General features: G+C 39.2%; 1 long non-coding RNA gene across 1 annotated transcript; it reads right to left on the bottom strand.

The window, feature by feature from the left end:
• Nucleotides 1-4,818: 4,818 nt before the first annotated feature.
• Nucleotides 4,819-6,730, bottom strand: LOC148977123 (uncharacterized). Its single transcript, XR_016145638.1, has 2 exons — nt 6,278-6,730; nt 4,819-6,131 (listed from the first exon to the last, which is right to left on the bottom strand). It is a non-coding gene; the product is annotated as an uncharacterized LOC148977123 (long non-coding RNA).
• Between the last annotated feature and the right edge of the window lie 2,836 nt (nt 6,731-9,566).

The raw sequence follows: 9,566 nt of genomic DNA, 5'->3' as shown, positions 1-9,566 counted from the left end.
CTAGAGCCTCCATTGTTGCACTCAGGTCTAAGTCTCATGGCCCTCTATCAGAATCCAGAGTTTCAAGAAAATTGGGGATACTTAATTTTTTGCCCCAAAAAAAAAAACGTAAGGGGTAACACTGTCATTTTTTTTTTTGGTCAAAATTTTGAGTTTCGATATCTCAGCTCTGGAAGGGTCTAAAGCCTCAATTTTTGCACTCAGGTCTAAGTCTCAGGGCCCTCTATCAGAATCCAGAGTTTTGAGAAGATTGGGGATACTTCATTTTTCGCTCAAAAAAAAAAAACGTAAGGGGTAACACTGTCGTTTTTTTTTCTGGTCAAAATTTTGAGTTTCGATATCTCAGCTCTGGAAGGGTCTAGAGCCTCCATTGTTGCACTCAGGTCTAAGTCTCATGGCCCTCTATCAGAATCCAGAGTTTCAAGAAAATTGGGGATACTTAATTTTTTGCCCCCCAAAAAAAACGTAAGGGGTAACACTGTCGTTTTTTTTTCTGGTCAAAATTTTGAGTTTCGATATCTCAGCTCTGGAAGGGTCTAAAGCCTCCATTTTTGCACTCAGGTCTAAGTCTCAGGGCCCTCTATCAGAATCCAGAGTTTTGAGAAGATTGGGGATACTTCATTTTTCGCTCAAAAAAAAAAACGTAAGGGGTAACACTGTCGTTTTTTTTTCTGGTCAAAATTTTGAGTTTCGATATCTCAGCTCTGGAAGGGTCTAGAGCCTCCATTGTTGCACTCAGGTCTAAGTCTCATGGCCCTCTATCAGAATCCAGAGTTTCAAGAAAATTGGGGATACTTAATTTTTTGCCCCAAAAAAAAAACGTAAGGGGTAACACTGTCGTTTTTTTTTCTGGTCAAAATTTTGAGTTTCGATATCTCAGCTCTGGAAGGGTCTAAAGCCTCCATTTTTGCACTCAGGTCTAAGTCTCAGGGCCCTCTATCAGAATCCAGAGTTTTGAGAAGATTGGGGATACTTCATTTTTCGCCCAAAAAAAAAAAACGTAAGGGGTAACACTGTCGGTTTTTTTTCTGGTCAAAATTTTGAGTTTCGATATCTCAGCTCTGGAAGGGTCTAGAGCCTCCATTGTTGCACTCAGGTCTAAGTCTCATGTCCCTCTATCAGAATCCAGAGTTTCAAGAAAATTGGGGATACTTAATTTTTTGCCCCAAAAAAAAAAAACGTAAGGGGTAACACTGTCGTTTTTTTTTCTGGTCAAAATTTTGAGTTTCGATATCTCAGCTCTGGAAGGGTCTAAAGCCTCCATTTTTGCACTCAGGTCTAAGTCTCAGGGCCCTCTATCAGAATCCAGAGTTTTGAGAAGATTGGGGATACTTCATTTTTCGCTCAAAAAAAAAAACGTAAGGGGTAACACTGTCGTTTTTTTTTCTGGTCAAAATTTTGAGTTTCGATATCTCAGCTCTGGAAGGGTCTAGAGCCTCCATTGTTGCACTCAGGTCTAAGTCTCATGGCCCTCTATCAGAATCCAGAGTTTCAAGAAAATTGGGGATACTTAATTTTTTGCCCCCCAAAAAAAAACGTAAGGGGTAACACTGTCGTTTTTTTTTCCGGTCAAAATTTTGAGTTTCGATATCTCAGCTCTGGAAGGGTCTAGAGCCTCCATTGTTGCACTCAGGTCTAAGTCTCATGGCCCTCTATCAGAATCCAGAGTTTCAAGAAAATTGGGGATACTTAATTTTTTGCCCCCCAAAAAAAAACGTAAGGGGTAACACTGTCGTTTTTTTTTTTGGTCAAAATTTTGAGTTTCGATATCTCAGCTCTGGAAGGGTCTAAAGCCTCCATTTTTGCACTCAGGTCTAAGTCTCAGGGCCCTCTATCAGAATCCAGAGTTTTGAGAAGATTGGGGATACTTCATTTTTCGCCCAAAAAAAAAAACGTAAGGGGTAACACTGTCGTTTTTTTTCTGGTCAAAATTTTGAGTTTCGATATCTCAGCTCTGGAAGGGTCTAGAGCCTCCATTGTTGCACTCAGGTCTAAGTCTCATGGCCCTCTATCAGAATCCAGAGTTTCAAGAAAATTGGGGATACTTAATTTTTTGCCCCCCAAAAAAAAACGTAAGGGGTAACACTGTCGTTTTTTTTTCTGGTCAAAATTTTGAGTTTCGATATCTCAGCTCTGGAAGGGTCTAGAGCCTCCATTGTTGCACTCAGGTCTAAGTCTCATGGCCCTCTATCAGAATCCAGAGTTTCAAGAAAATTGGGGATACTTAATTTTTTGCCCCCCCCAAAAAAAACGTAAGGGGTAACACTGTCGTTTTTTTTTTCTGGTCAAAATTTTGAGTTTCGATATCTCAGCTCTGGAAGGGTCTAGAGCCTCCATTGTTGCACTCAGGTCTAAGTCTCATGGCCCTCTATCAGAATCCAGAGTTTCAAGAAAATTGGGGATACTTAATTTTTTGCCCCCCAAAAAAAAACGTAAGGGGTAACACTGTCGTTTTTTTTTCTGGTCAAAATTTTGAGTTTCGATATCTCAGCTCTGGAAGGGTCTAAAGCCTCCATTTTTGCACTCAGGTCTAAGTCTCAGGGCCCTCTATCAGAATCCAGAGTTTTGAGAAGATTGGGGATACTTCATTTTTCGCCCAAAAAAAAAAAACATAAGGGGTAACACTGTCGTTTTTTTTTCTGGTCAAAATTTTGAGTTTCGATATCTCAGCTCTGGAAGGGTCTAGAGCCTCCATTGTTGCACTCAGGTCTAAGTCTCATGGCCCTCTATCAGAATCCAGAGTTTCAAGAAAATTGGGGATACTTAATTTTTTGCCCCCCCAAAAAAAACGTAAGGGGTAACACTGTCGTTTTTTTTTCTGGTCAAAATTTTGAGTTTCGATATCTCAGCTCTGGAAGGGTCTAAAGCCTCCATTTTTGCACTCAGGTCTAAGTCTCAGGGCCCTCTATCAGAATCCAGAGTTTTGAGAAGATTGGGGATACTTCATTTTTCGCCCAAAAAAAAAAAAACGTAAGGGGTAACACTGTCGATTTTTTTTCTGGTCGAAATTTTGAGTTTCGATATCTCAGCTCTGGAAGGGTCTAGAGCCTCCATTGTTGCACTCAGGTCTAAGTCTCATGGCCCTCTATCAGAATCCAGAGTTTCAAGAAGATTGGGGATACTTCATTTTTCGCCCAAAAAAAAAAACGTAAGGGGTAACACTGTCGTTTTTTTTTCTGGTAAAAATTTTGAGTTTCGATATCTCAGCTCTGGAAGGGTCTAAAGCCTCCATTTTTGCACTCAGGTCTAAGTCTCAGGGCCCTCTATCAGAATCCAGAGTTTTGAGAAGATTGGGGATACTTCATTTTTCGCCCAAAAAAAAAAAAAACGTAAGGGGTAACACTGTCGTTTTTTTTTCTGCTCAAAATTTTGAGTTTCGATATCTCAGCTCTGGAAGGGTCTAAAGCCTCAATTTTTGCACTCAGGTCTAAGTCTCAGGGCCCTCTATCAGAATCCAGAGTTTTGAGAAGATTGGGGATACTTCATTTTTCGCCCAAAAAAAAAAAACGTAAGGGGTAACACTGTCGTTTTTTTTTTCTGGTCAAAATTTTGAGTTTCGATATCTCAGCTCTGGAAGGGTCTAAAGCCTCCATTTTGCACTCAGGTCTAAGTCTCTTGGCCCTCTATCAGAATCCAGAGTTTCAAGAAGATTGGGGATACTTAATTTTTCGCCCAAAAAAAAAAAAACGTAAGGGGTAACACTGTCGTTTTTTTTTCTGGTCAAAATTTTGAGTTTCGATATCTCAGCTCTGGAAGGGTCTAGAGCCTCCATTGTTGCACTCAGGTCTAAGTCTCATGGCCCTCTATCAGAATCCAGAGTTTCAAGAAGATTGGGGATACTTAATTTTTCGCCCCCCCCCCCAAAAAAAACGTAAGGGGTAACACTGTCGTTTTTTTGGGGGTGTCGAAATTTTGAGTTTCTCTGATCTTCTTGAAACTCTGGATTCTGATAGAGGGCCATGAGACTTAGACCTGAGTGCAAAAATGGAGGCTCTAGACCCTTACTGAGCTGAGATATTGAAATCCCACGTAGCATTTATCCCATTATAAACCACTATTTTTACAATGGGATAAATGCTACACAGGATGTCCATATCTCAGCTCTGGAAGGGTCTAGAGCCTCCATTTTTGCACTCAGGTCTAAGTCTCATGGCCTTCTATCAGAATCCAGAGTTTGTAGTAATGAAAACACGGTGGAGGTCAACTCTCTTCCGGACACTGGAATTCAAACCTACCTTTCCACCTGAGGTTATGCTTCATGTGCATTCTTACACAATGTGTGCTTGGACAATGAGGACACACTGGATCCTGACGAGGATATTGCCAGGGACGATCTTGACCCCCATCCTCCCCATGAACCAATGGCATCCAACGAAGCCTCATGGAATGCTGCACGAGACGCACTGCCTGCCCAAGTTTCCGGGGATATGCAGGCCACATGAAGAGACATGTTGCACTGTTGATTTTCATGAGAATTGTATATATGTAATATATTTAAGAATTTCATAGTATTTTAATATTGTTCTTCTACTGTCTTGCCCCAATTTATAAACCGTTTGCATCATATGTTTGTATTTTTGTTAATGCACTTGTAATGCACTAATGCATGTTTGTATTATTGCACTTTTTTAAAAAACAATAGCCTGAGAACTAAGAAAGGACGTTTTTAGGCATGTTCTTACCATGGTAAAATTTTTTGTTCCAGGAGTGGAGTGGAGTGGGGTGTAGTAGGATGTCTACAATTGTTTGCAAAAAATCTTTTAAAACACACTACATATGGTGACTATGCTTTGTATTACTGTAAAATAAATACACATCTAGAAAAGAACCACATTTATTGCTCAACAGCAGTAAATATTACAACATGTAAATATGGCAATAATACATATTCAAAAATAAATTATATAAACTCTTAAAACATTAATATATGAAATTAATCGGGCCTATGTAAACAGTTGTGCAATTCAACAGGTCATTTTTAGAGCAATAATACATACTCAAATGTAAACTCTAAAATCAAATATATTTAATATGTAAACAGTTGTGCAATTGAACAGGTCATTTTTAGAACAATAATACATATTCAAATGTAAACCATATAAACTCTAAAAACAAATATATTTAATTAATATGTAAAGTTGTGCAATTTACAGTTTTTTTCAATTGCCTACACACTAAAATTAAAACTTTCCCATTATTAGCAAACCTTACACTCAAGGAGCAAAACACTGGCCTAGATTTGCACAATTGTAAGCACGTTGTCAGCTTCACCCTTTTTGCAAAACATTACACAGAGATTTGTAAAACTCAACACACATTTTCACACCTTAGACACAGATAAGGATTGTGAGGTTACTTCCTTGTCATTACAAAGCCCCAGTTTGCCATTGACCACACTAATAAACGAATTGGATATTCACATGCACCAGGTGTGGAAGCACAGATGTGCTAATTTGAAAACGCAGCACTCAGGTGTGCTATAAAAGGCAGCAGGTGAGTCTTAAAAAAATAAATAAGAATCTAGAAGAAGAAGAAGAGTGAGAAAAAGACTGTATGTACTTCATGCAGTAATTGTAATTTGTCTACAGATTTTATTTGTTTCATTGATTTCATTGTTAATGTGTTTTTTATTTATCACAGCATTGTGAAACTGGCTGCAATAGTGTCTGATCATTGAGGACTGTGTTGGTTAAATGAAAACTAATAGCATTTTCACAAATATATCTTTTGACTAAAGTGTGTATGTTTTGACAGAAGTGTGTCATTTTGCAAACAATCTAGGAATTAAGCAAATTGAGTGTGGTGTTTGGATAATTGTCATTATAGTTTGAAAAAAAGAACCCGGTTTTCAACATTGCGTGTAAACAATTGAAAAAAACTGTAACAGGTAATTATTTTCACATCTTATCAATCATTCTTTCAAAGAGGTCTAAAAACCGCTATGTCTTCGCCTCACTCTCTTCATGGCGCCTTTGCTCCTGAAGGGCCTCCTCAATCAGGAACTCCATAATAGGATTGGACCTCCTCCTAGATGTGATGGCACTCGCAGCTGTTGGGGTACTGGTTAGCATTCTACTAGTTCCTGTGTCAGGTGTCCAGGATGCCTCTGAGGTGGAGGGCTCCACAATATCCTAAAAATAAAAACAAGACAAATGTTACTTTTTAGAAACTTTCAGAAAACATCTCCTCAAGAAATTTAAAAAGAATGTTCACGAATCTGATGTTCATGAATCATGAATTCATGAAAGTGCTGAATTACGTAAATGATTAGTCTCACCATGAGGATTGTCATGGGATCCTCTGCTTCTTGGAATGATGCCACCACCACAGGGGGGTCCATCGCAGGCCAGGCACCCAAAACCTTGTGCATGTCTCCATAGTACTGCCATGTAGCAACACTGACCTCACCCTGGTCTGTCCCTGAGCCAGTTTTTGGAGTCCTCAATTCCTGACACACACAAACACACACAGAAAAACAACCGGCTAGATGATACATTCATTAGGTAATTGGAAATTAGTTTAAAATTAACATCATTTACCTTGTATTTTTAAATGTTCCCATTTTTTGGAAGCCTGCTGTCCTGTCACTTTTCCCTCTGCCAATCTCTTTCATAAATGTCCTGCATCCCCAATGACAGCTCAAACACTCAGCATTTTAAACACAACATAAAAATTAAAATTTGTTACAGTGTTACCCCTTTCGTTTTTATTGAGGGGTCGAAATTTTGAGTTTCTCTGATCTTCTTGAAACTCTGGATTCTGATAGAGGGCCATGAGACATAGACCTGAGTGCAAAAATGGAGGCTCTAGACCCTTCATGAGCTGATATATTGCGATCCCACGTAGCATTTATCCCATTATAAACCACTATTTTTATAATGGGATAAATGCTACGCGGGATGTCCATATCTCAGCTCTGGAAGGGTCTAGAGCCTCCATTTTTGCACTCAGGTCTAAGTCTCATGGCCCTCTATCAGAATCCAGAGTTTTGAGAAGATTGGGGATACTTAATTTTTCGCCCCAAAAAAAAAAAAAAAAACGTAAGGGGTAACACTGTCGTTTTTTTTTTCGGGTCGAAATTTTGAGTTTCGATATCTCAGCTCTGGAAGGGTCTAGAGCCTCCATTGTTGCACTCAGGTCTAAGTCTCATGGGCCTCTATCAGAATCCAGAGTTTCAAGAAGATTGGGGATACTTAATTTTTCGCCCAAAAAAAAAAAAAAAAACGTAAGGGGTAACACTGTCGTTTTTTTTTCGGGTCGAAATTTTGAGTTTCGATATCTCAGCTCTGGAAGGGTCTAGAGCCTCCATTGTTGCACTCAGGTCTAAGTCTCATGGCCCTCTATCAGAATCCAGAGTTTCAAGAAATTTGGGGATACTTAATTTTTTGCCCCAAAAAAAAAACGTAAGGGGTAACACTGTCGTTTTTTTTTCTGGTCAAAATTTTGAGTTTCGATATCTCAGCTCTGGAAGGGTCTAAAGCCTCCATTTTTGCACTCAGGTCTAAGTCTCATGGCCCTCTATCAGAATCCAGAGATTCAAGAAAATTGGGGATACTTAATTTTTTGCCCCAAAAAAAAAACGTAAGGGGTAACACTGTCGTTTTTTTTTCTGGTCAAAATTTTGAGTTTCGATATCTCAGCTCTGGAAGGGTCTAAAGCCTCCATTTTTGCACTCAGGTCTAAGTCTCAGGGCCCTCTATCAGAATCCAGAGTTTTGAGAAGATTGGGGATACTTCATTTTTCGGCCAAAAAAAAAAAACCGTAAGGGGTAACACTGTCGTTTTTTTTTCTGGTCAAAATTTTGAGTTTCGATATCTCAGCTCTGGAAGGGTCTAAAGCCTCAATTTTTGCACTCAGGTCTAAGTCTCAGGGCCCTCTATCAGAATCCAGAGTTTTGAGAAGATTGGGGATACTTAATTTTTCGCCCCCAAAAAAAAAACGTAAGGGGTAACACTGTCGTTTTTTTTTCTGGTCAAAATTTTGAGTTTCGATATCTCAGCTCTGGAAGGGTCTAGAGCCTCCATTGTTGCACTCAGGTCTAAGTCTCATGGCCCTCTATCAGAATCCAGAGTTTCAAGAAAATTGGGGATACTTAATTTTTTGCCCCAAAAAAAAAAACGTAAGGGGTAACACTGTCGTTTTTTTTTCTGGTCAAAATTTTGAGTTTCGATATCTCAGCTCTGGAAGGGTCTAAAGCCTCAATTTTTGCACTCAGGTCTAAGTCTCAGGGCCCTCTATCAGAATCCAGAGTTTTGAGAAGATTGGGGATACTTAATTTTTCGCCCAAAAAAAAAAAAACCGTAAGGGGTAACACTGTCGTTTTTTTTTCTGGTCAAAATTTTGAGTTTCGATATCTCAGCTCTGGAAGGGTCTAGAGCCTCCATTGTTGCACTCAGGTCTAAGTCTCATGGCCCTCTATCAGAATCCAGAGTTTTGAGAAGATTGGGGATACTTCATTTTTTGCCCAAAAAAAAAAACGTAAGGGGTAACACTGTCGTTTTTTTTTTCTGGTCAAAATTTTGAGTTTCGATATCTCAGCTCTGGAAGGGTCTAAAGCCTCCATTTTTGCACTCAGGTCTAAGTCTCAGGGCCCTCTATCAGAATCCAGAGTTTTGAGAAGATTGGGGATACTTCATTTTTCGCCCAAAAAAAAAAACGTAAGGGGTAACACTGTCGTTTTTTTTTTCTGGTCAAAATTTTGAGTTTCGATATCTCAGCTCTGGAAGGGTCTAAAGCCTCAATTTTTGCACTCAGGTCTAAGTCTCAGGGCCCTCTATCAGAATCCAGAGTTTTGAGAAGATTGGGGATACTTCATTTTTCGGCCAAAAAAAAAAAACGTAAGGGGTAACACTGTCGTTTTTTTTTCTGGTCAAAATTTTGAGTTTCGATATCTCAGCTCTGGAAGGGTCTAAAGCCTCAATTTTTGCACTCAGGTCTAAGTCTCAGGGCCCTCTATCAGAATCCAGAGTTTTGAGAAGATTGGGGATACTTCATTTTTCGGCCAAAAAAAAAAAAACGTAAGGGGTAACACTGTCGTTTTTTTTTCTGGTCAAAATTTTGAGTTTCGATATCTCAGCTCTGGAAGGGTCTAAAGCCTCAATTTTTGCACTCAGGTCTAAGTCTCATGGCCGTCTTTCAGAATCCAGAGTTTCAAGAAGATTGGGGATACTTAATTTTTCGCCCAAAAAAAAAAAAAACGTAAGGGGTAACACTGTCGTTTTTTTTTCGGGTCGAAATTTTGAGTTTCGATATCTCAGCTCTGGAAGGGTCTAGAGCCTCCATTGTTGCACTCAGGTCTAAGTCTCATGGCCCTCTATCAGAATCCAGAGTTTCAAGAAAATTGGGGATACTTAATTTTTTGCCCCAAAAAAAAAAAAAACGTAAGGGGTAACACTGTCGTTTTTTTTTCTGGTCAAAATTTTGAGTTTCGATATCTCAGCTCTGGAAGGGTCTAAAGCCTCCATTTTTGCACTCAGGTCTAAGTCTCAGGGCCCTCTATCAGAATCCAGAGTTTTGAGAAGATTGGGGATACTTCATTTTTCGCCCAAAAAAAAAAAACGTAAGGG

The sequence above is a fragment of the Pimephales promelas genome, chromosome 11 (genome assembly GCF_988280905.1).
Source record: "Pimephales promelas chromosome 11, fPimPro1.hap1.1, whole genome shotgun sequence".
Taxonomy (NCBI): Eukaryota; Metazoa; Chordata; class Actinopteri; order Cypriniformes; family Leuciscidae; genus Pimephales; species Pimephales promelas.
This window is presented reverse-complemented; position numbering and strand designations above follow the sequence as displayed.